Source organism: Macrotis lagotis, chromosome 5 (assembly GCF_037893015.1).
Source record: "Macrotis lagotis isolate mMagLag1 chromosome 5, bilby.v1.9.chrom.fasta, whole genome shotgun sequence".
Lineage (NCBI taxonomy): Eukaryota > Metazoa > Chordata > Mammalia > Peramelemorphia > Peramelidae > Macrotis > Macrotis lagotis.
The window spans coordinates 172108809-172136235 of record NC_133662.1 but is presented as its reverse complement, the minus strand read 5'-3'; the positions used below and the strand labels follow the sequence as shown (position 1 = coordinate 172136235).

Below are 27427 nucleotides of genomic sequence, written 5' to 3'. Positions count from 1 at the left end.
TTCCACACCCCAAAGAACATGAAACCCACAATATATGTGCTGGTGGCTGAGAGGAAGAATGGCCCCTCATTTACTCCTGCTGCAGGCTGATCAGATTCACATCATACACAGAGTGTTACTAGGCAACTGATTAAATAAACGTGCTGGTCCTACAAGCAGAGCTTGCAATTAATTAACTAAACCATTTTCATTTTGACTGTTTTCTTCCCTCCTCTCTCCCCCATCCTCCCTTTAACCCTTTGGAGATACTGAAATCTGAGAGAGAAGCATGTACTTTGACTTGGCGATCTTCCTGCAATCAAGGAGAGAGGAATAAAGACAAATTTTCTCCAAGTCAGGTGGAAATGCCTGTTCCATAATGGCCCCTCCAACACAATGGAAGTACCTAGCCAGAAGTGAACAGCCTTGCCAGTTCTCTAGATAGAGAAAGCAACCAGTGGTGCTTTTAAAAGCAGGCTCTGTTCAGAAGGAGGTACCCATATGCTTGGTTCCTTCCAAGTGTGTTTTCCAATGGAAGACTAGGGGAGATGGTATGGGCATAGGGTGGAATGAAACTCAATAAGAGTGCCCCTGTATCAATGAAGCAAGTTAAAAATCTAATAATACTACCAATAATAGCAATATTCAAACTGCCTTATTTTATCTTTCTAGCTCTGTAATACAGTTGTCATATTAAAGTACCAAGTAGGCTGGGATTACACATGGCAAACAGATAACTACCAGGATCCGGGAAGATCCGACTGCTCTTATTACACCTGATCAAACGCGACTGTCAGCTGTGTTGGCAGAGATCACCTCTGATGATTAGAAGGGCTATGTTTCATGAGGGCTCAAATGAAAAACTGCTAGCTGCAATGTACGATTACTGCAAAGAGGAATACTGTTTTTTCTCATCTCTGACTGGGACTGAAGTTGTTGCATTTTTTCTTAAATTGGGTGATTCAAGCTCTTCTATGTTTGCCTGAAACTGTGGTTGTGTCCATGTGCAATCTGGAATTCAGCATTTTTCATATAAATTTAGGTGACTGTTCTATATATGATAAGATCGGATCAGGTTTGGGATATAGGATGATTCAATTCTGGGGTGCAGATGGCCTTAAACACTAGATCACTCTATTTCTAAAAATGTTTAATATGCGGCCTCTGTTGTATTGAGATAATCTGAGACACAAATCTGGCATGAGCCTATGATTGTATATTCAAAGTCTATATAAAGACAAAAAACTGATTTTCCATATATTGTTGAGAATACTGATAATGATTGTTCCCTATAATCTTGGATATTACTAAAAATATATGTATTGACTCAAAGTCCTTCAGATGCTTTCTTTATAATATAAAAACATTTGACCTATTGTTTTCTAACTTGTGAACCATATTTTCCAATGTATTTTGTGCTGCACTAATATAAACTCCTCTGACCTAGCTTTCAGGAAACCAAGATCTCCACACCATGATAAAATATTGGAATAGGACTTTGTGGAAAACTTTTTGTTGAATAGGAACTGTTTTAGAAAGCTATCACATTAATTCCACTTTCAATCTGAACCAAAGAAAAATCTCATTCATCAATATAAGATGTTGGTTCTCTATCTCTATTTCCCTTTATTAACATAACTTTAAGAAAATTTTACGATTATATATAGAATTAGTAGAGAGCTTAGGTCTGTTTTTGACTCTGCTATATACTACCTAATAAATTTCCTTTCTGCAAAACAAGGGGGTTGGGTGGGAAGGAGAATAGAAGCTTTGGGAGGTCCCTTCCACATTTAAATCCTATGATCTTATCAAATTATGAAACTGAAGAAGGATAACATCATAGACCAAACAGATTTGATAATACTTGAACACACAGGCAGGCTATACATTCCCCTAACTGTCTCACTGTTTCTCTCACTAGACTTGCTAAAACTCAGTCTTTTGAAAATTTCTTTAATTTAGGATGGGTTAGAACTAGAAAAAAATTTTGGATATGATCTATTTCAAGCCTCTCATTTTATGTGGAGAAGCTTAGAGAGGTTTAATGATTTGTTCAAGGTTTTCCAGCTACCTTTCAGCACATACTAGACTAGAATTCATATTTTTTGTCACGTCTATCATTGTTCTGGCACATCTGCCTCACATTCAGAAGACAGTGAAGGAGATCCAACAATATCTTCCCTTGCAGATCAATCAGTAGAGAAAAAGAATATTTGCTGAGGATAAGTCCTCTCATCTACTTTAACAAAATACCAGGTTTAAGTTTGCTCAGAGTAACAAATGAAGGAAAAAAACCTTGAGTTTAATTTATGCCTCTCTCTTTAGCCTGCATCTTGTTGACTCTTGTTTGGTGTCCGACTCTTGATTTGATCTGTTCATTTGAATTTCAAAGACTCAGTATTGCTGGCTTCTTCAGTAGTTTCCATATAGAAACACCTTTTACCTCTATCCCTCTTCTCTGATTGTGCATGTACATTCTCAGCCAATTAAGGAAGAGACTCCATCCCTCAAAGTTCAACTGCCAAAATGAGCAAAAAACCAAATAGAACACTATGGAAAGATACTATTCTGACAAAAATGATTAAAAATGCTATCTCAGAAGAAAAAAGTAGTGACAAATTGCCTACATATGAAGTCTCAAAGGAATTTATGATTTGACCTCAAATCCAAAACCTCATGGAAGAACTTAAAAAGGATTTTAAAAACAAAAGAGAGGAAGAAAAACAAACAAAAAAGGAATGAGAACCATACAGGAGAATTATGAAAAGTTGACTGAAGAAGTAAACTCTTTTAAAAGTAAAAAAAAATAACCAACTGGAAAAAGAATGTAACTCATTAAAAAAATTGACCAACTGAAAAAGAATGCAAGTCATCAAAAAAGTAAAATTAACCATCCGAAAAGGAAAAACAACTCATTTAAAAGTGAAATTAACAACCAGAAAAGGAAAGAAAAACTAAGTGGAGAAAATAACCCCCTAAAAATTAGAATTGGACAAATGAAAACTAATGATATTATGAGACACCGATTTTTCATCAAACAAAACCAACAGGCTGAAAAAAAAAGAAGAAAAATGTAAAATGCCTTTTAGGAAAAACAAATGGCTTAGAAAATAGATCCAGAAGAAATAATTTATGAATTAGTGGTATATTTGAAAACCTAGCTTTCAAAAAAAAGCCTGAAAAATATCTTTCAAGAAATTACATGGAAAACTACCCCGATGTCCTAGAACAAAGCCAAAATAGTTCTTGAAAAAATCCACAGAATACCTCCAGAAAGAGACCCCAGAATAAATACTCCAAGGAATATCCTAGCCAAATTCCAGAATTCTCAACTAAAGGAGAAAAATACTTCAACCAGCCAAAAAAAAAGAAGCATTTTAAATATCAAGGAAATATAATCAGAATTACACAGGCCTTCTCAGTTTCAATATTGAAGGCTCAAATGCCCTGGAATATGACATCCTAGAGGATTTTGGATTACAACCGAGAATTAATTACCCTGCAAAATTCAGCATATTATTTCAAGAGAAAAGATAGATTTTCAATGAAATAGAGGACTTCCAAAATTTTCCTGATTAAAAAGACCAGAACTAAACAGAAAATTTGATCTTCAAATACAATAATCAAGAGATGCATTCTAGGTCTATATGAGGAAGAAATTATGAAAAAAAAATGGGAAAATCACCACATGTTCCAAAATATTCATGGCAGCTCTTTTTGAAATGGCAAAGAATTGGAAATTGAGGGAATGCTCATCAATTGGGGAATGGCTAAACAAGTTATGGTACATGAATAATATGGAATATTATTGTGCTATAAGAAACCATAAATGGTTGGACTCTAGAGAAGCATGGAATGGCTTATAGGATTTGATGCTGAGTGAAGGGAATAGAATGAAGAAAACAATGCATACATTAACAATAACATTGTGGGATGAACAACCTTGTTGGAATCAGCTTCTCTCAGTGGTTCAGAGAGCTAGGACAATGTTATCCCCACCCAGAGGAAGAAAAAAACATACACACACACACACACACACAGACACACAAACAAAAATAACCCTTCAGTATCTGATGTACACTCTATAAAAAACTATCTTTTATATGTCTCTTTCCCTAAATCCTAATTCCTCATTCTGTAAACATGTTTATCAAAAAATGTGTGTATAATGTTAACCTGACTGTTCACCACTGAAGGCAGGGGGTGGAAGGAAATTTTGTAACTTAAAAATATACATGGATGAAAATAAATAAATTTTAAAAAATGAAAAAAAAGATGCATTAAAAAGGTAAGCAGAGGGGCGGTTAGATGGCGTAGTGGATAAAGCACCGGCCTTGGAGTCAGGAGTACCTGGGTTCAAATCCGGTCTCAGACACTTAATAACTACCTAGCTGTGTGGCCTTGGGCAAGCCACTTAACCCCATTTGCCTTGCAAAAACCTAAAAAACAAAGGTAAGCAGAAATGAGAAAAAACACTAGTCAAGAACATTAAACTCTAATAATCCCTATGAGGGAAAATAATACTTGTAACTCTTGAGAATTGTATTTCTCTTGGGATGGCTGGAAGAAACAAACTTAGAGAGAAGGTATAAGTATAGGAGACAACCAAAATGTTGAGACTTTAGCCAAAACATTAGCTAAAGCAAGGATTGTACTTAGAGAATATGAGTATAAAATGAGGTGTGAACAGATGTTGATTATGAAGGTTTTATTCTAGGGTTGTATTTTCTATTGGGACAAAGGAAGGGAGATTACTTAGAGGATCTGTACATAATTAAATTGTGAAGTGATCTTATTTTAATAAATACTTACCTTTAAGGAGGGTTATAGTAAAATAGAGACAGGAGAGAGAGAGTGTGTGTATTTAGAAGGATTGAACATAACTAGATCATGAAATGACCTTGCATTAATCCATTCTTTAGTTAACAAGGGTTGTAGTGCTATATAGTTGGAGTACTATAGGGGCAGAGGAAGAGAGTGTCCCCAATATTTTGGTTGGGGTCAGTTGTAGTGCTACAGTTGAAATACCATGGGGGCAGCTAGGTGGCACAGTGTATAGATCACTGAACCTGTAGTCAGGAGGACCTGAATTCAAATTCAGATTCAGCCTAGCAATTCATTTTACCCCACTGCCTTGTAAAAACTAAAAAAACTAAAAAAAAGAAAGAAATACTATAGGAATGGAGGGAGAGAATATATATATATATATATATATGTATATATATATATATATATACATATATATATATATATATATATATATATAGAGAGAGAGAGAGAGAGAGAGAGAGAGAGGAGGAGAGAGAGGGAGGGGGCTAAACATGAATATGAAGCAATTTTGCTTTGCTTGATATATTGGTACAATTGAACAATTGAAGGGAGTGTGTTTAGAGGGTAGATATAAATAGTTCATGAAATGATTTTGCTTTGCATGATGTTTTGGCTTGTGAGATGTGTGTCCATGAATGGTTCTTGAAAAGTGAGTATAAATTGACTATAATTTGATGTTATTTATGACTCTTGAGAATTATATTTCTAATAGCACAGAAGAGAGGAGTATACTTAGATAGTGACTATGAGGCAATATTGCTTATCAATCAATCAATGAACTCTTGAGAAAGGTAGATAAAAGGAATATATTTTTACAGAGGGATTGTAGGAATGACATGGTTAAAACAATGAAGACATGAAAAGAAGATTATATTAGGAGAAGGCTAGGCATTAGAGGATAAATAGCACCACATGAAGAGACTCAAAGATCTGTTATGGTAGAGGGAAAGAAGGGAGGGTGTGAAAACTGAGTAAATCCTACTCTCAATATATTTGGTCCAAAAAGGCAATAACATACATTCCAAACTGGGTTCAAAAATCTATCCCACCCAAAGGCAAGTAGGTAGGGAGGGGAGGAAAAAAAGGGGAAGAATAACCGATAAAAGAGAAGGCAAAAGTACAAGTTAAAGTATAAAATTAAAAGTAAAAATAAAAGCTAAAGGGGAAAGGGAACAAAACATTGAAGAGGAGGGGCAAAGAAAAAGAAAACTATATAAACATATATTTAAAGTATATAAGAAATATTATATATATGTAATATAAGTACATAAGTAAAGTATAAAAGCAAGGAGGGAAATAAAGACTTAGTAATATTAACTGTGAATGTGAATGGGATGAACTCTCACATGGAATGGAAGCAGATGATGGAATGAAATAAAAACCAGTATCCTACAATATGTTGTTGACAAGATATACCTTTGATCCAGAGAGATTCTCACAGGGTAAAGGTAAAAAAGCTATAGCAAAATATTTTATGCTTCAGCAGAAGTAAAAAAAAAATTGGGGGAGCAATCTTGATCCATACAAATCAAAATTAAAATAGGTTTCATTAAAAGGGATAAAGAAGGAAACTACATCTTCTTAAAAGTCAACATAGTGGGTGGCTAGGTGATGCAGTGGATAGAGCATTGGTCCTGGAGTCAGGAGTACCTGAGTTCAAATCCAACCTCAGACACTTAATAATTACCTAGCTGTGTGGCCTTTGGCAAGCCACTTAACCCCATTTGCCTTACAAAAACCTAAAAAAAGAGTCAACATAGGCAAAGAAATAATATCATTATTAAAAATATATGCAGTGGTATAGCATCCATATTCTTAGAGAAGAAGCTAAATGAATTACAAGGAGACATAGACAGCAAACTATTGTAGTGGGAGACTTCAAATTCCCTCTCTCAGAATTAGATAGAATCAACCACAAAATAAATAAGAAGGAAGATAAGGTGAATACAATCTTAGAAAACAGATATAATAGACCTCTGCAGAAAATTGAATGGGGATAGAATGGGAATTTATTCAGCAGTTCATAGAATTGACTATCTACTATGGCATAAAAATTTTACATTCAAATGAAGAAAGGTAGACATATTAAATGCGTGATTTTCAGCTTGTGATGCAATAAAAATTATATGTAATAAAGGGCTATGGAAAGATAAATCAAAAATTAATTGGAAACTAAATAAATTAATATTAAAGAATGAATAAATCAAAGAATAAATCATAGAAATAATCAACAATTTCATCTAAGATAATGACAATAATGAAACATCATACCAAAATTTATGGGATGCAGACAAAGCAGTTTTGGGCAGAAGTTTTATATCTCTAAGTGCTTATATGAATAAAATTAAGAAAGAGGAGATCAATGAATTGGGGATACAACTAAAAAATCTAGAAAAAGAATGAATGAAAAATCCCTAATTGAATACCAAATTAAAAATTCTGAAAAATAAAAGGAGAAATAAATAAAATTGAAAGCAAGAAAACCAATGAACTAATAAATAAAACTAGAAGTTTGCTTTTTGAAAATAGATAAATAAGGATAAAATAGATAATCCTTTGGCTAATCTGATTAAAAAAAGAAAGATGATAACCAAATTACCAGTATAAAAAATGAAAAGAGTAAACTACCAGTGAAGAGGAAATTAAAGAGATAACATGGAGCTACTTTGCAGAACTGTATGCCAACAAATCAGATAATCTGAGTAAAATGGATGCATATTTACAAAATACAAACTGCCCAGAGTAACAGAAGAGGAAATAAAATTCTTAATAACTCAATTTCAGAAAAAGAAATTGAAGAAACCATTAAAAAATCCCTAAGAAGAAGTCTCTAGATCGGATGAATTTAAAAGTATATTCTACCAAACATTTAAGGAAAAATTAATTCCTACTTTAAAAAAAAACAGGAAAAGGAGTTCTGCCAAATGCTTTTTCTGACACCAACATGGTGCTGATATATAAACCAAAAAAAAGCCAAAAGAGACAAAAAATTATAGACCAACTTCCCTAATGGATATTGATACAAAAATCTTAAATAAAATTTTAGTAAAGAGATTCCAAGAAGTTACAGATATGGGGTGGTTAGGTGGCATAGTGGATAAAGCACCGGCCTTGGAGTCAGGAGTACTTGGGTTCAAATCTGGTCTCAGACACTTAATAATTACCTAGCTGTGTGGCCTTGGGCAAGCCACTTAACCTCATTTTCCTTGCAAAAACCTTAAAAAGAAATTGTAGATAATATACCATGATCAGGTAGAATTTACATCAGGTAGGCAGGAATGGTTCAATATTAGGAAAACAATCAATATAATTGACTATATCAATAGCAAAACCATCAGAAATCATATGATTATATCAATAAATTCTGAAAAAGTCTTTGACAAAATACAATACCCATTCCTATTAAAAAATTAGAGAATATAGGAATAAATGGAGTTTTCCTTAAAAAGGTAGCTATCTAAAACCATTAACAAGCATTATATGTAATCGGGATCAGGGATGGAACAAGAATGACCATTATCACCACTACTATTCAATACAGTATTAGAAATGTTTAGCAATAAGAGAACAAGAGATTGACAGAATTAGAAATTACAATGAGATATGATGGTATATTTAGAAAACTCTAGAAAATCAGTCAAAAAACTACTTGAAACAATTAACAACTTCAGCAAAGTAGTAGGATATAAAAGAAACCCACATGGATCATCAGTATTTCTATATATGTGAACAATAAAGTCCAAGGGCAAGAGATAGAAAGAGAAATTCCATTTAAAGTAACTATAGGCAGCATAAAACCCTTGGGGAATTTACCTCCCAAGACAAACCTAGAAACTACAATTAAAAAATAATTTTCACACAAAGTCAGATATAAACAATTGAAAAACACCAATTATTCATGGTTAGGCTGAGCTAAAAATAATAAAAATGACAATTCTACCTAAATTAAATTACTTATTCAGTGCTGCACCAGTCAAATGAACCAAAAAAACCTACTTTAATATAGCTAGAAAAAATAGTAACTAAATTCATCTAGAACAACACAAGGTCAAGAATATCAAGGGTATTGATGAAAAAAATTGAAAAAATTGCAAAGGAAGGTAGCCTAGCTTTACCTGATCTAAAATTATTTTATAAAGTGGTAGTTATCAAAATTGCCTGGTCCTGGTTAAGAAACAAAATAATGAACCAGGTACAAAAGAAACAATAGCAAATGACTGCAGTAATCTACTGGTTGACAAACACAAAGATTTATCTTCTGGAATAAGAACTCCTTAGCTGAGAAAACTGGAAAATAGTATTGCAAAAACTGCATAGACTCACATCTCACATCCATTACAAAAATAAGATTACATAGGTACAGAATTTAGACATAAAGGGTGAAACCATAGATCAATTAAGAGCTCAAGAAATAATTTATTGGCTCTATAGAAAGGGGAGAAAGGAGAAAGAGAGGATATTATTAATTGCAAAATGGATGATTTTGACCATATTAAATTTAAAAGATTTTACAATAATAAACCAATGCAGCTAAGATTAGAAGGAAAACAGTTTTCACAACTAGTGAAAGATTTCATTACTAAAATATATAGAGAACTGAATCAAATTAGTACGTTTACATGTCATCTCCCAGTTGATAAATTGTCAAAGGATATGAACATGTAGTTTTCAAATAAAGAAATTAAAGATATATTGAGTCACATGAAAAAATGCTCTAAATCATTATTGGTTTGAGAAATGCAAATTAAATAAACTATGATGTACACTATCAGTTTGACAAAAAAGGAAAATGATTATTGTTGGAGAGGATGTGGGAAAATTGGGACATTGATGCATTGTTGTTGGAATTTTGAAATGATCCAGTCATTCTGAAGAGCAATCTGAAACTATACTCAAAAAGCAACAAATCTGATCATGCCCTTTGACCCAGTAATACCAATACTAGGTCTATATCCAAAATAAATCATAAAAAACAGGAAAATCTCACATGTTCAAAAATATTTATATAGCTGCTCTTTTTAAAGTAGCCAAGGATTGGAAATTGAGGGAATGCCCATCAACTGGAGAATGACTGAACAATATGGTATATGAATGTTACCGAGTATTATTGTTCTGCAAGAAATCAAGAGCTTCTTAGAGAAGCATGGGAAGAATTAGATTAATTTATGCTGAGTGAAGGGAGCAGAACCAAGAGAACATGAGATAATCAAATTTGATAGACAAAGCTCCTCTCAGCAGTTCAGAGATCAAGGACAACCCTGAGAGACCTGCTATGGACAATGCCATCCACATCCAGAGAAAAAAATCATGGAATCTGAATGTATACTATGATTACTTTTTCAAAATTTCTCATATTTTTCCTTCCTATCTCATGATTTTCTTTCTTTCCCCTTTGTTCTAATTTCTATTATACAAAAATAACTAAAATTGTAAATATGTTAAATATTAAAGTTAGATATACAACTTTTACCAGCTAACATGGAGAATGGGAAGGGAAGGGAGGATGGTAGAAAAATGTTTAACTTAAAAATTTGCAAAATAGATGAATGTTGAAAAACTATTGTACAATATAATTGCAAAAATAAAACAAAATTTCAGTTAAAATTTAATTGCAAATGTTTAACAAAATAAATTGAAGTATAATAAAATATAAGTAGTTTTCAAAGTCAATATATGACCCACAGTGCTCTGTTTCCATTTGAATTTTATTCCACAGGCTTATGCCATTGGAGAGGGGGAATGACTTGTGAAAAGTCACACAAAATCATGTCAGAATTCTTACTTGCTTCAAAGGTAACTGACTCTCTCTTATTCCTCTTTGTCCAGTATATAATAATTACCTAGTAAATTCTTGTTGATTGATTTGCCATCAACATGAATTGTCTTGTACCTCCTTGGGCAGTCCCTGCAACTATGTCTTTAATTGGATATCATCTCAGGTTGGGCGTCAGACTCATAGGTTACCTCTTCCCCTGCAATACTCAGACTTAGGCCATGTCAGATAAATAGGATAATTCAATCCTGTTTCCACTGTGTTTTAACTCAGAGTTTATAGCATAGTGCTTGGAAAATAGTAGGTGCTTAATAAATGTGCATTGACTGACTAGTCTTCCTCTAACTTAGAAGATCTTTCATTTTAACTTAGCTTCAAATGGATCTCTAGTTCCCCAGTTCTGTCCCCCACTGCCATATAAGGTGTTGTTTTACTCAAATAAAACTCAAACTATACTTTCCAGGAGGTACAACATAATTACATCTGATGCCTCTGCTCTTAATCATGTCTTGATTTTTTTCTGTTTTGTTTCATTTTACAAAATTTTATGAAAGAAACTCTTCCCTTTTGCCTGTTTAGTCAGGCACTTTAACATGCATCAAAGATATGACATTGATTTTTAGTTTCAGATTTCCTTATAACATCACATGATAACAGGATTATAGATTGAGAGATGGAATAGATATTAGGAATTTTCAGTTCTGGCCTCTCTATTTTGCAGATAAGGAAAGTGAAGTCCAGAGAGTTAAAGTAATTTGACTTGGATCCCACAGGAAGAGATAAAGAATTTATGGCATCTTTTAAATGTGACTGCTAAAGAATATATGTATTTCTTAGAATCATATGGATTGTTTTTATACAAAAGGATTAGGTATTAAGGCATAGGAATATTGCAATACATATAAAATATAAATTATAACAAAGTCTTTTTAGATCATAAAATAAAAAAAATTGCAAAAATAGGGATCAAAAACAAAAAATATAGAACAAGATGGAGACTTAACAGTGAAATCCTAAGTAATGAGAGAAAGAAAAAAATCATAGTAATAATTAATTATAAACATTTCTGGGATGAAATTAAAACAGTCCTCAGGAGAAAAATTATATCTCCAAGAATACATGCAAATAAAATGGAAAAGGAGATTAACAAACTGTTATATATTTTTTAAAATTAGAAAGTCAATACATAAACCAAGTACAAAGGAAGAAATATTGAAAATTAGAGGAGAAATAAAGAAACTGAAAATCAAAAAGGACAATAGCAATGAAAAACACAATGAAAACCAGGACCTTTAAAAATTTAAGAATTTTGATAAATCTTTAGCCAACCTGATTAAAAAGAAGAGAAGAGAAACTCAAATCAACAGAACAGCAAATAAGCAAAGCCAAAAGAAATAGAAAAAATAATGAAAATATATGTTGCCCAATTATAAGCTACCAAAACAGAAAATACAAGAAACAGAATAGCCTCAAAAATATGAAATACTTAAATTATCAGAAGATAATATAGAGATCTCAAATAATTCAATATCCAAAAAAATTATAACTATTAAAAATCTACCAAAGGGAAAACTATCAAACTTCTAAAGTCCAACTAGTTCCAATATTTCAAGTTATTCACAAAAGCTGAGAAAAAAAATCATTGCACCCTCTTCCTTTTATAAACCAAGAGAAAATAAAATAAAAAAGAATTGTAGAACAATATCATTAGAAATATTGATTCAAAAGTTTAAATAATGTCCTGTAAGAAAGACTATAGTACTAAGATCCATTCATAATGATCAAGTTGGATTTATACCAATTACACAAGAATGATTGAACATTTGTAAAACTAAATTACTATGTTTTTATTTTAATTTAAAACCACACAATTATTTCAACAGATGCAGAAAAGTATCTGTTAAAAGTACAGTAGTTTTCTAAAAACCTTGCAAAGTAGAGACATTTTTGTTGCAGTTTAGTCATCTCAGTCATGTTTCTAACTCTTTGTTACCTCCTTTTGTAGAGAGGGGTGTGGAGTATTCTTGGCCTAGATACTGGAATGACCTGCCATTTCTAGCTCATTTCATAGAAGAGAAAAGTGAGGCAAACAAGATTAAGTGAGTTCAGCAGGGCCAAGTGACACAGCAAGTAAATGTCTGAGGCTAGATTTGAACTCATGAAGATGATGAGTCTTCCTTACTTCACCCCTGGGACTCTATTCACTATGCCACTTAGCTGCCCTCAAAAAATACATAGAAAGACCGTTATTATGTCAATACCTATGGAGAACAGATTGGAGAGGGCCATATTTGAGTAGCATAGATTCATTCATTCATTTATTCTACAATATTTACTAACACAAGCTCCAATAACCCTGAAAGATGAACAGTTCTTGTTGTGAGAGAACTCAGCAGGTATGGCATTCAAACAGCAGCCTCAAGTGAAGCAAGGCTGGCACATGAAGACCAACTAACTGAAGTTGGAGCTGATATTCATTTTTCTGGAGTGATCACATGAAAGGAAATTCTATGAAGCTGGGGTAGGTTTTGCAGTCAAAACTAAACTAGTCAACATTCTTGAATGCTTGCCAAAATGACAATGGGATTGTCACTTCTACGAAAAGGTAATACCACCATCATCAGTGCCTATGCTCCCACTATGGTGAACACAGATGAAGTTAAAGAAAAATTTTATGAAGATATGGAGACCCTTATCATCAATGTACCAAAAAAGAACAAGTTTATAAATCTGGGTGACTTAATGCTAGAATACACTTACATTATGAGACATGGCAGGGAATTCTTAGGAGGAATGGAGTTGGAAATGGCAATAGCAATGGTTGCCTTCTACTGAATACTTGTGCATCTCATGACCTATTGTGTTTACCTAAACATAATAAAACTTCCTGGATGTACCCTCATAGCAAACATTGACCTCTATTAGTCTATGTGATTATAAGAGGAGACAGACAGGATGTGAAAGTGACAAAGGAAATGTGTGGTACCAAGTGCTGGACCAATCACAGACTCATCCTCTCTAAGCTAAATATTCATATTTATCCAAAGTGGTAGCCCCAAGTCAAAATGAATACTAGAAAAATTACTGTCAAGAGATTAGGATATCTCCTTGAGTGGGAATAGTTTGTTGCTAGCTTGGAGGGAAATATGAGCCAACACACAGTTGGCAATAGTGGAGCAGAAAAGGGGAGGGCAGCTTTTAGAGATCTGGTGTACAGCACTGCATTTACTCATCTGGGCCAGAACACCAAGATTGGTTTGATAAGAATGATAGGGAAATACAGAGGCTGCTAAATGAAAAACGAGAATGCCACAGGATTTACTGGCAGGATAATCTATCCATTTCTAAGAAGGCAACATTTAATTTCATTAAAAGTAAAATACAAGGGAAGTTTAGAGAGATGCAGGGCTCTTGATTCAGTAAGAAGGCAGATGAAATTCAATTTTATGCACACAGTAGCAAACCAAAATGCTTTCATGATGCCTTGAAAGCTATTTATGGGCCAAAGACATATTGTCCATTTTAACTTCTTAGTACTGATGGATCCACATTGATAAACGATAGGGACATGATCCTAGAGAATTGGGCTGTACACTTCCATAGTGTTCTTAACAGAATATCATCAATTAATGCAGAAGCCATTTACCATTTGCCTCAAGTTGGAGTTAATCAGTCCCTAGCTGAAGTTCCACCTCAAGAACAGGTTTTGAATGCCATTAGGCTTTTTTCAAATGACAAAGCACCTAGAGCTCATTCTATTTCAGCTGAGATCTACAAGGTGGGGGGGGGGGGTCCATTGCCCATCTAAATACTGACTGAAATTTTCCAATTTATATGGCATGAAGAGAATATCCCCCAAGAAAAGAAAAAGGGAATAGATTATCCTGTGAGAATCACAGGGGTGTTTCTCTTTTAGTCATTGCTTTTAAGATTCTTGCCAGAATCCTTCTCAATAGGTTGATCCTTCACCTGAAAGTTGGTCATTTTCCTGAGAGCCAGTGTGGCTTCAGAAAGGGCAGAGCAAAAGTTTCCTGACAACTCCAGGAAAAATTCCAGGAACAGAACAGAGTACCGTATATAACATTTGTAGATCTGACAAAGGCCTTGGATACCATCAGTTGATAAAATTTTATGGAAAATTGTCAAAATTTGGTTGCCTGGAGAAGTTCATCAGTATTGAGATTTCCCAGTTATCAATGGAGTAAAACAAGGATGTGACCTTGCTCCCATGCTTTTTAGAATGATGTTTTCAACCATATTATCAAATGCCTTCTATAAGGATAAACATGACCTCAAGGTCAGCTACTGCACTGATGGCAAATTTTTAACTTGAAAAGATTATAAGTCAAGACCAAAGTGGAGGGAGTGTTGGTGCATGATCTTCTGTTTGCAGATGATTATGCACTCAGTGCAGCCTCTGAAACTGAGATGCAAAACAGTATGGATCCATTCTCTGCTGTTTATGCTAATTTTGGTCTAACAACACCAAGAAAACACAGGTGCTCTGTTAGCCAGCACCACACCATCTATATGTGGAACCATCAATTACAGCAAATTGAAAAGGTCTGAGTTCTGTGGACAAGCTCACTTAACCTTGAGAGTATCCTTTCCAAGGACACATTGACAATGAGATTGACACTCGCATTGCCAGAGCTAGTTCAGTATTTGGAGGCTCCAAAAGAAAGTATGGGAGAGAAGTATTAGACTGACTATCAAACTGAAGGTCTACAGAACTGTTGTATTGATCTCATTGCTAGAGGCCTGTGAAACCTGTCAGGAAACTGAATCACTTCCATTTAAATTGTCCTAGGGAGATTCTGAAGATTCCCCTGGAAGGAGAAGATGTCACTGAGGTCCTTTCTTGAACTAAACTGCCTAGCATCCCAACATTACTGCAGAGAGTGCAACTACAAAGGGTTGGACACTTTCTTAGAATGCCAAACATATGATTGCCCAAAAAAACTATTTTATGGAGAATTCACACAGGGCAAGCTCTCACAAGGGGGTCAGAGAAGTTATATGTAGACGCCCAGAAGGTCTCATTGAAGAACTTCATGATTGTATAGCTTGGGGGACACTGGCACAGGACCGCCCAGCATAGTGTACCCTCATCAGAGAGTGTGCTTCACTCTATGAGAAAGGAAGAATTGAAGCAGCTCAAAGGAAAGGTGAGATATGTAAGTTCAGAGTAGCTAACCCAGGTATTCACATGGACTATTTGTGCCCAACCTGTGGCAGAACATTCCAAACTCTTATTGGTCTGATAAGTCACAGTTGGACACACTGTAATTTTTCTCAAACATAGTGATGTCATTTTTGTCTTCTTTGATAAGGAAGGACAGGAACCAATATTTACTAAACACTTACCCCATGCATAGCATTGTGTTTGTAGATTGTATGGGAATGAATTTGCCTTTAGCTCCTAGCAAAATCCTAAAATGCAAGGGGATGTTACTGAAGCTGTGAAAAAGGAAGCAATTTTCACGAAGAACTATGATTCAATTGAAAACAGGTCACATAAAACTAAAATTATTTCCTTTCTGTGCAGATTTACTAAACTGCTTGATTAAGAAATGTTGAAAATAGTTGACTTAGATTTAGCAAAATATTTGATAAAATTTTTTTGCTATTATTGCCAAAAAATGAAAAGATATGCATTATTTCCATAATTATGTTTGCTCCGATTGCTATTTGAGTGTTATCTCCCAATGGATAGTAAGTTCCTTGAGGACAAATAATACATCTTCTGTTTTGTTTTGTTTACCCATATGCAATTAACACATGAGAAGTATTTAATAATGATCTATTTATTTAAATTTAACTTTTTTTGTGGAATTTAGAAAAGCACCCAAAGTTAGTGGCTCTATTTTTTTAATAGTTAAGGGTAGAAAAACCATTCTGCCTACTATGGTTGTACCAAGTACTTTACAAATATTTCCTTTGATTCTTATCTTGTGAGATAAATGTTACTATGTTCTATTGTTTTTTACAGCTGAAGCAACTGAGGCACTCAGAGGTTATGTGACTTGCCTAGTCTTACTCTAATCTAATCACACTAATTATACAGCTACAAAGTGTCTGAGGCTGGATTTAAAATCAGATCTTTCTGCATCTAAGCACAAAACTCTATCTACTATACCACTTAGGTACCACTAGGAAAAGGAGTTTGATTAAACTTAGTTCAACTTAATAGATATTTATGAAATACCTCCTTTGTCCTACTCACAGGGAATACTAAGACAGACATCATAAAGCTCTTGCTCTTGAGGAGTTTACAATTTAAGAGAGAAAAAGTCATATAATAAATATGATATAAGAAGAGTGAGATAAGATTAGAAGAGAGGTCCAGAATCTGAGGGTGGAGAGATCACTTTGGGCAACTAGAGGGTGAAATAGAACACTGGCCATGGAGTCAAGAGGACCCTGAGTTTAAATTCAACTTCAAACATTTTTACTAGCTGTGTCATCCTGGGTAAGTCACGAAACTCTGTTTGCCCCAGTTTCCTCATCTGTCAACTGAACTGAAGAAGGAAATGGCAAACCACTTTAGTATCTTTGCCAAGAAAACCTCAAATAGGGTCATGAAGAGACTAGTTGATCAAAAAAGAAATCATTTAAACCTGTATAGTGGGAGAAGATAGATCAGTTTGGAGGAGTTGATACCTGAGTTAACCCTCAAAAGAATGGAGGATTTTAGTTGGTAGAGATTGGGGAAAGTTTGGAGTTTGATATTAGCAAAAACATCAAATCAAAAAGAAGGATAAGAAGGGAAGCTTTTGAGCAGCCCTCTTTGCACAGAATATCCTCCAGGATAAACTGATCATCTTATTACCATGCAGGTTGATTTAGGCCTTGATAATCCACTTCTCAACTACCCAGGTATTTTTTCTTTCTGATTGGAGAGCTTGAAGGATGGAGCAATAAACTCCTCCCCAAGGCTTCTTTTGAAAGGGTCTCAGAACTTTCCATCAGCTGCTTATTGTCTTTCTTGTATCAAGCCTTTGTGTAGGGCATCCTAGTCCTACCTCCCCTTCAGCCTCTTTTTATGTATTGTCTTTTCACATTTGATTAAAAGCTGCTTGAGGGCAGGGACTATCCTTTTATTTGTATCACAAGAATTTAACATAATGCCTGACACATTATAGCCACTTAGTAAATATTTATTGAATTAAATAGAATTGAAAAGAAATAATAAGCAATTTAAAAAAAAAGTTCAAAAGGTAGATTGAAGCCAAAGTGTGGAAGATTTAAAATGATGAAGTTGGAAGTTTATATTTTGCTAACTGAGCAATAGTGAATGGCTAAAAGTTTGTGAGTAAAGGAGTGATATATTCAGACTGGTAATTTAATAGTGAGATGATGGATTATACACTCCAACTCTCTTGTGAGAAATGTGAAAATTGACCAAATGACCCAAGGAAACAACAGGTAAAAGTCTCTTCCCTATTTGAAACAAACTCATAGAGATGCTTCCAGATTGCAGAGGGAGTCAGAAGAATGATTTTTTAAAATTTTATTTAAGGCAATGGGGTCGAGTGACTTGCCCAAGGTCACATAGCTAGGCAATTATTAAGTGTCTGAGATAGGATTTGAACTCAGTTTCTCCTGACTCTGGGGACCATTGTTCTATTCACTGTGCCACCTAGCTGCCCCTAGAATAAAATTTTTAAAGGCAATTGAGAGTTGAAAATAAGCTTTGATATTTTCAGTCTTCTTCAGTATGGCTAATATGAAGATATAGAAAAATTTTAGGTTGATCAATAAAGGCTTGGGTAGACTTAACAAATTTTATTAATCTTGCTGTAAGACTACTTTCTACTTTTAACTTGTGATGGAAGCTTGAAATGACTAAAAGTCCTTGATTTTTGAATTAAAAAAACTAGAAAAAAATAACTGTAAATACTTTCATTATATAATTTATTTCTGATATAATATTTCATAGAGCTGTTGTTAATCATGAGGTCAGTTTCTTTATTAGCAGTTCCCTATACTGCTGAAATCACAGGTTTGCCAAATACTGCTGAAAAATCTAGCAGAGTCAAGAAAATAAATACAGAAACTTAAATATTTGAGAGAACATCAACCAAGATACCCTCTTGTTTTCTAGTCATCCAGGATTAGTTGCTCATGGATAGGTTAAATCAATATGATAAAAATGATAATTCTACCTAAATTTATTCAATGCTATGCCAAAGTACAAAAAGGATACTTTATAGAAATAAAAAAATTATTAAATTCATCTGGAGGATAAAAAGGTCAAGAATTACAAAGTAGCAATAAAAAGGCAAGAAAGAAAAGAGTCTACCAGCACTAGATCTCAATTTGGACAGTAATCATTAAAATGATTGAATACTGGTTAAAGAATAGAAAAATTACCAATAGAAGAGATTAGCTTTACAACATACAAAAGTAAATGAAAACATTTTATAATATTCAAAAATTTCAAATGCCCCAGTTACATATTATTTGACAAAAAATACTTGGAAATCTGATAGTTGTCTGGCAGAAATTTGTTTAAACTAACTTCTCACTAAGAATTCCAAAGGGATACATTACTAGATGTAAAAATCACAAAGTATACACATTAGAAGGGCAAGGAAGAAATTACTCTTAGAATATGTGGATAAGGGACAAATTCATGATTAAACTTGTGATAAAGAGGATAAAACAACAAAAATATTTGATTAAAAAAATTAAACATATTCCCCCTTCTAAGAAGGGAACAGTTTACTGGGGGAAACATATTTATGGAAATTTTTTCTAATCAAGATCTCATATCTTATAAGATATATCATATAAGAAATATATCATATAAGAAAATGATTACAACTTATACTAGCAAGAGTCATTCCCCAATGAATAAAATGGTCAAAGAATGTGAACTGACAGTTTTCAAAAGAAGATGTCCAATCAATGACCATTAAAAATGCTCTGAATAATCAAGAATTGGAGAAATGCAAATTCAAGCCACAGTGACAAAATAGGGTCACAAAGAGTCAGACATGACAAACAATGAACAATAACAACAATAGTACATGGTTGATAGGACTGTTTATTGGTCCAGTTATTCTTTAATTTAGAACTATGCCTGCCCACCATGCTATTAAGCTATGTCTACTTTTTCATCCATAGATATTGCTAGTAGGCTTATACCTAGATTAAAGACTATTAAAGACTTATAGTAGACTAAAGAAGAAGGAAAGGGCCTATATGTACTGAAATATTTATAGTAGCTATTTGTACAGTAACCCAAAGTTATGTGCTATATGAAATGATGAAATGAATAGTTTTAAAAGAAACTAGAAAGACTTTTATGAACTGATGCAAAGTGAGCAGAACTAGAAGACCAATTTAGATGACAACAATGCTATGGAGGAGAAAAATTGAAAAACTTTATAACTGATCAATGAACAATGATAAAACAAAGTCCAAAAGAAAGAAAATAAAACACACCACTCACCTCCTGCCACAAAGGTGATGAATTTAAAATATGAGAGAGAAAATGTTTGTCATGGTCAAGAATTTGTTCCTTCTGAACTCAACATTGTAATAAAGTTTTTTAAAATTAAAAAATGTGCTTTACAGTGGGAGTAGTGGAAGAGAGAAAAATAAACTACTTGAAAGAAAATGAAATGATAAATGTGGACTAAAAGAAAACCAAAAATAATATTTAGGAATCCTGGTTTAGTGCAAAGAAGACTGATATTGGAATCAGAATGAACTGGGTTCTAGTCCCACCCTTCTGTAATTGTGGATGTCAGAAATTTCCCAGTGGCATGACAGCTATTTAGGACTATAAAGAATAGAATTCTTTAGGGGAAGTTACTATACTAGGAAGGTTTGTGTGGCAGTGGAACCACACATCTAGATGAAGAAAAAAAATAAGATTGGCAACTTTCCTATTTCCACTAAGGATCTGAGGCAGCTGATCAGAGGCATAACAGGGTCAGAGAAACCCAACAGGGACCACAGTTTTATCTGTCTTTTCATTTATACACAAACTGTAAGGAACACACAGCATACAGACAAGCTGTAGAGAGCTAGCCAAAGTTGAATGAGTGCTGTAAAGTAGACAAAAGCAAGCAGGTAGCCTCAGTTATTATTTTTAAGAGAAGACACATGAGGAATTAAAAAAAAAACTACACAACATGCTGTTCCTCTGAATAGGTGATGCATGGAATAAATGTTATTAGAGGCCCAGGGGAATGTTTCTTTATTTGTTAACATACCTTGTACTGAAAAGATGCCAAGGGCTGTCGGCACCAGACAGTACAAATGCAAGGAGTCCCAAATTCTAATTCGTTTGGTTAAGAGAAAGCAAAGTAGTTTAGGATTTTTCTCTCTTCTTTCTTGGAGGAGACAAAGTCAAGGCAAAGTCCGCAGTTCGCTCACCCTTGACCCAGTTTCATATTTTTTATTTCTCTTTTTCCTCACTGTTCCCCTCCCAAATTTGATGACTGAATTTCTCTCTTGGATGTATGCAGCCTATCCACCAACAGCCATGAACACTTCCAATTTACTCCTCTGGCACCTTTCCCTGACCTCTGAATGAGAAAAAGGCTTTCTCTCACTCTCTTGAAAGGGGTTATTTTGTACAGGAGAAAAAAATGATGGAAACATAGGCCATGAAAGTGGTGACAAATGAAATAGTGAGTTGCCCCCTTTCTTCCCTAATGACAGTGCCAAGGCATTAGCACGATATGTGTCTGTCAGTGATGGGCGATAATCTCACCCAAACACTTCAAAAAGATGTGTCCATTGACTTCTCAGACTTGTTAATCCAGGGGAAGGAAAATGACAAAGGCTGGAGAAAAGCAGCAAACACCTATACTTCCTTCACATGGGTTGGCAGGTTATAGCTCGCTGTCCTGTTCCTCTCTGCCTATTAACACACTGGATTTAATTTACTCTAATTATGTTTGCCCACTTCCTCTTTTCTTTTCCTCTCCCAGAGTCTGTGCCCAAATATGGCTTCTCTTCAACTCTTATTTTCCATTTTACTTCAGATGCTAAATCCAGTGGGTTGGGCAGGAAAGGCATCCTGCCAAGCCTGGGCAGGAAACATGTCTAGGGCAGTCAGTGAGCATCTTCTTGCCCTGTGTGCATGTGTTTGTGTGTGAGATGCCTGGAAACAATCCTATCCAGTCCTTTGGTTTATGGTAATGATTTCTACCTTGCTGTGAGAAAATGTTTTCTTTTTTCTCTTTTTGCATTAAAATATTGATGATGCTCAAGAAACGTTGGTCCCTTCAGAAGATTCCCCTGGATGGTAGTGATGAGGACATCACAGTGATCTTCAGCATTGTAGGAGAGTAAATATGGCTCACTACTGTAAAACAGAGAATCTCAGGGTCCAGGAGTTTCCACAGTCACATGAACTCTCATGTATATGTAGTTTCTTCTATTAGAATGCAAGCTACACAGATCAGGATCAGCCTTACTTTTCTATCCAATAACCTCAGTCCTTAGAATAGTGCTTAGCACATAGTGAGGACTTAATACATGCTTTCCTCATTAATGAATTCAGTCCTACATTAAAGATTTCTTTGAGGTCTTTGTTTGAGCAAGCATTATTCTGATAAATTATGCCAATTTTTTCCACTGGAATAATTTATTGTCCTTGCTTGAAATTCAAGTAAAATAACTCAGGGTCCTGTAGAGGTATAGAAAAAAATAAAAACTCTTGATTTCCCAATTCACAGAATTTTTAACAAAAGTAACTGCAAATTTTAACAAAAGTTGCTACAAATCAAAGAATTCCATGGTTTCAGAAATATCTAATCATGAATTACCTGAAAAGTCAATGGAAAGACACATGGTGTGTATAATTTAGACTGCAGAATATGACCCACCGTGGTTTGCTCATGAAATGTGGTATAAAAGAATTTATTGAGGATGTATATGACTGGGAAAAAAGAGATAGGTCATGTGGCAAGAATGAGATTTGACAGATGGACTATCTGAACATCAGTATCCCCAAACAATTAAAAGACTCAGAGAAGGCTCCCTGTTGGCTTTTGGGGATGCTGTATGATGAATATATAGAATAAATGGGGGGTGGGCTCACCATTGTAGTCTGTCTTTGTGGAGAAAGGACTCATACTGGTTATGAAATCACATGTGGTTGGAGCAACAATTGTTTCACATAGACTTGGCTAGTTTCTCATTTAAAGGGGCAGTAAAATCGTTCCTGAGACTTAATTGGTCCAGGGGACAGGGTCCCCAATCTTTGGTGGTTTCTTGGTGTCCCAACAAACATAACAAACCTAATCTTTGAGGATTTGTCATTCCTCATGCTTGATGAAACTCCAACTTCACTGTGAGTCAGTCTACCTTTCTGACCAGGTATTGCTACTATGATAAATATGAAGGAAGAGGGGAGCTACATTCATCTGAATCATTAATGTATCTTTACTGAATTTTCTTTTCATTAACTATTATATTTTCATTAACTATTTCATTACATTCCAGTCCTGATTCTGAACCAATTGTCTGCTCTGAGTTAGGCTTGGCCAAGAAGACATGGATTTAATATTATTTAATAAATAATTTTAATAATTTAATAAACAATAAATATTTAATAAATAATATTTAAGAATTTTAAATAAATAAATATTGATTAGAACATTATCATGCATTTATTTTGTATGCATGTATATGTTGATCCCCCCCCCCCCAAATATAAACCTCTTGAGGGTGGGGTTGGAGTTTTTGTTATATTCAATGTATCTAACACAGTTCTGCACACATGGAAGATGTTTAATAAATGTTAGCTGATAGATTGATTACCAGTATAAATTGAAAAGAATTTGCTTTGTGGCTATTTAAAAAACCTGCCTTTCCATTAATTTAGATATTAAAGAAAACTAGAAATAAAAAATAAGAATTTATGAAATAGATGCTAGAGGGTGATTACCAGTATTGCCAAAAAATATTTTACTTCAAAAAAGAATTCCCTTAAGTGTTGGTTGATTACAAATTGTTAACTATTTGTCAAATGGAGAAACAGGGAAACTCAAAGCCTAAGTGTTCTGAGCCATTGCCAATAGAAGATCAATAAAGAGCAAAGATAAAATATCTTTGAAATCATAAATGTATGTCAAATAAAAACAGGATTTGATTTGCAAAAGTTTCAGATGCATAACTTCCAAGGATGGGTCTGATGTAAAAAGTGATAGACATTTTATTTACTAATTCAGTAATTGTTTATTGATCACTTGGTATATGTAGAGCACTAGCCTAACTGTAGTATTATTCACCAAGGAAAGAAACAGTTCCCTTACCAGAAAGCTAGCACAGCAAAAAATGACCTATTATATAAACACATTATACAGATATATATATATATATGTGAGATATATTTGTGATATATATTTTGTGATATAATTTTATATATATGAAACTGTGGCATTGCAACAATTTGAAAAATTCTCAATTACACACAGGGCCTAGAAATACTGAAGGGTTACAGATTAGAGGAATAATCAAAGTCATAGGTCATGAGACAAGACCTTCTTGTAGTTGTTTTAAGCCCATGCTTGGAGGTAATAATGATGGATAGGTGAAGAAGAGTATTTTTTAAGTGGACTAATCAGCAACAAGGAAGGGTTTGTCCTTGAAATATTTTTTAAATAAGAGAGAAGTTGAAACAGTTGGGAATGGTTGACAGAAGGAATTGATTACAAGGTTGAGAAGTTTAAATTAAACATAACGGACAATGGGCTGCCATTGAAAATTGGCTATGTAAAAGGAAGATTATTTTACTACCAGTGATATTTTCTTCCTTCATATACATTCATTTTTTATTATGCTTTGTTTTAGATAATATTAAAACTACTGTGATTTCAGTGACATGACTTTATGGATAGAAAACTTTCAGAGTCAGGAAGATTTGGGTTCAAGTCCCATTCCTGACAACTATCTCTTAGGGTTCTACACAATTCTCTAAATCTCTTAATTTTCAATGTAGTTATTTCTCCTCTTTGGAAAAGAGAATTTTCTTACTTAAAGCTCTCTATACTATGTACATAGATAGATAGATAGATATAGTAATAATATAATTAGAAGCTAAATTAAATAATAATTAAGTAGAGGTGATATTGAATTTAAGCTTCTTGGAGACAGAGATTGTTTCATTTCTGTCTTTATGAAAGGCTTAGCACACAGTTGGCTCTTAATAATTCATATCAATTGATAGTGAGTATTAATAACATAGTTTGAATTTCCTGAACAATATCATGATTTCTTAAAAATGTGATAGGAGGAGGTGTAAGAAGGGTCATGATGAAAGGAAGGTAGCCAAGTTTCAATATTTGCTGTGAATAAAATCAGCAATCCATCAACAATCAATACCAATCTGCTAAAAAGAGGCTAAGTTCACTTTTCTTTACTTCTTATCTTGAGAAACAAAGCATACAAATTTGGGACGTGAGTGGTCAAAAACTTCTCATTGAATGGATTCACTCCTTTAAATTATAGTGAGGAATAATCTGATTCTACACATCAAATGCAATTTAATAGGGCAAAAGTTCTTCAATAGAAGAAGAATGAGATGAAAGAATTATATAAAACGTTAACATTAAATTTTTTTCTAGTCAATGATTGACTTTTGTGAAGTATTTTCTTTCCTTCACACCATATCTCCAATTTGGTGCCCTGAATGAGCCTAGTCATTTTTCCTCCTGGTTTTGACTCACTGGGTCATAGGATCTGAGATTCACTATCCATCCCAATTCCCATAGTTTACAAATGAGGAACCTGAGCCCCAGATAAGTGATTCCCTAAAGGCCACACAGGTAGTAAGTTATCTGACAGAGCTGGGGATTTGAAGTCAGATCTCCCTGACTTAAGTCTAGTATTCTTTCTACTTGCCTATTCCTAGGTTGTTGATCGCTTTAAGATTTACTAAGCACTATACATGGACTGCTAAGTGAGGCAGTGGATAAAGTGCCAGACATGGAGCTAAGAAGATTCATCTTCCTGAGCTCAAATTTGGCCTCACCTTTACTAGCTATATGACCCTGCTCAAATCACTTAGCCCTGTTTGCCTCAGTTTCCTCATCTGTAAAAGGAACTGAGAAAGAAATGCAAACCACTATCTTTGCCAATAAAACCCCAAATGGGTCAGACATGACTGAAACTAGAGAATAAAAACAAAGTATTATACAGATGTTATCTCATTTCATCCTCACACACAATCCTGTGAGGTAGGTATTATTACCTCCCTTTTTTTAACAATGAGGAAATAGGCAGTGAAAAAATTAAGTGACTTGCCGGCTAATAAATTGTTTGATGCAGAATTTGAACCAAAATCTCCCTGAACCCAAGTCCAACATTCTATCCATTGCTCTACCTAACTGCCTATAATTTCTGAATATTTTGCTAATAAAACTCTGTTAATACATAGATAGAATAAAATTGGCACTAATAACGATTCCTAGCACTTTATCTATTAACTTTTTCTCCTGCAGAGAAATGACTATTTATTCTTGTTCTTTATTTCTTTGTTTTAAAATCCATAACAGAATTTTACCTTTCACCTCCCCCACCCCCACCCAAGTTATCAGGCTTCCTTGTCAGAGACTTTATCAAAATCCATTTGGAAGGCTAAATAAATGATATACACTGATTTCCCTTTATCTGCTCTTTTGTGAGCCATTTAGAAAAGAATTCTAACAGGCTAAATAGTCTAGCACATAGTTGTTTGTTCTTATCATATAGTCCTGATCTGCTGTGGGGACTTTAAACCTCCATTTTAAAGGATTTTCACCACTTTTCTCCCCCTAGAGCAGTGACATGTTGCTTAAGAAAAAAAAAAAAGAAAAGGTGGAAGGGGGATACCTGTCCATGGAGACTTTTGGTAATAGCCTTTCAGCTGGATAGTTTATGTAGCCTTTAAGCCCTGAGGTAAGGTAGCAGGAAAACGGATTAATAGACACAGCAATCTCCCCCCAGATACTTATAGATAAACTCAGCCTTGGGCATTTAGAAAGTTGGATTTACAACACCTTAAAAGAGGTTTCTGAAACCATGCCTGTTTTATTTTAAAGTATGCTGCATCAGGTCTTTCCTTCTTTAATCTTTGTCACTCTTTACCTATAGACAACCCAAATACCAGTCCTGGGGTTTAAGAAAGAGTTGTGTTTAGACTGGAAACAATCTGGGCATTGCTTTATAACAAGTAATATCTCTTTCTAGGTACTGAAATGAATTTGAATTGGAGCCAAAAGACATATCCAGTGAGAGATCCACACAGAGACAGATACAAATGTGCTACTTGCTGATCCTGGTAAGCAGCAGGGATGGGAAAATTGGTTTCAATGAAATAAGAAACCCCTTAGACCTTCTATCAAGGCTTTTCCCTGAATCAGACCTTCCCCCCCCCCCCCCCCTTTTCTGAGATTCTGAAAGGACCTAATGATATGGTCTTTCCACGACTAAATATTCAGTCACATGCCAAGATAAACTCACTCCTCCTGTTTCCCAGTCTCCCCAACATCATGGCCCCATAAAATTCCCTGTAGGCTCATCTCTCTTTTCACTTGTCTGCTTTTTGTATGATGAGTCTGAAAGCTTCATAACTTTTAGCACCAAAAACCTTTGCCTAGTTTTATGGAGAGTTAAATAGCTGATGGGTTTACCCCCAGCTTCTAGTCCACACCTTGTGGAATTTTCATTGACTTTCCTGACCCATAATTCATTTTTTGGCAGGGGAGAAAGAACTTTAACAATCAGTACCTTACCTGGGAGATCCATAAATATGTATATGCTTATGTGTAATATGCACACACATGTGCATACACAAATACATACTACAATGCAGGTGTATGCATGCACAGAGATCTA

The 27427-nt window shown here is 34.4% G+C and overlaps 1 long non-coding RNA gene across 2 annotated transcripts in view; it reads left to right on the top strand.

Annotated features, from left to right (window-relative positions):
- The window catches only part of LOC141489968 (uncharacterized), a 209365-nt gene that overhangs the window by 45285 nt on the left and 136653 nt on the right, over positions 1-27427 (top strand). For both annotated transcript variants that reach the window (XR_012469033.1, XR_012469034.1), the window contains exon 3: positions 26780-26870. This is a non-coding gene — a long non-coding RNA (uncharacterized LOC141489968). The remainder of the gene's footprint in view (positions 1-26779; positions 26871-27427) is intronic.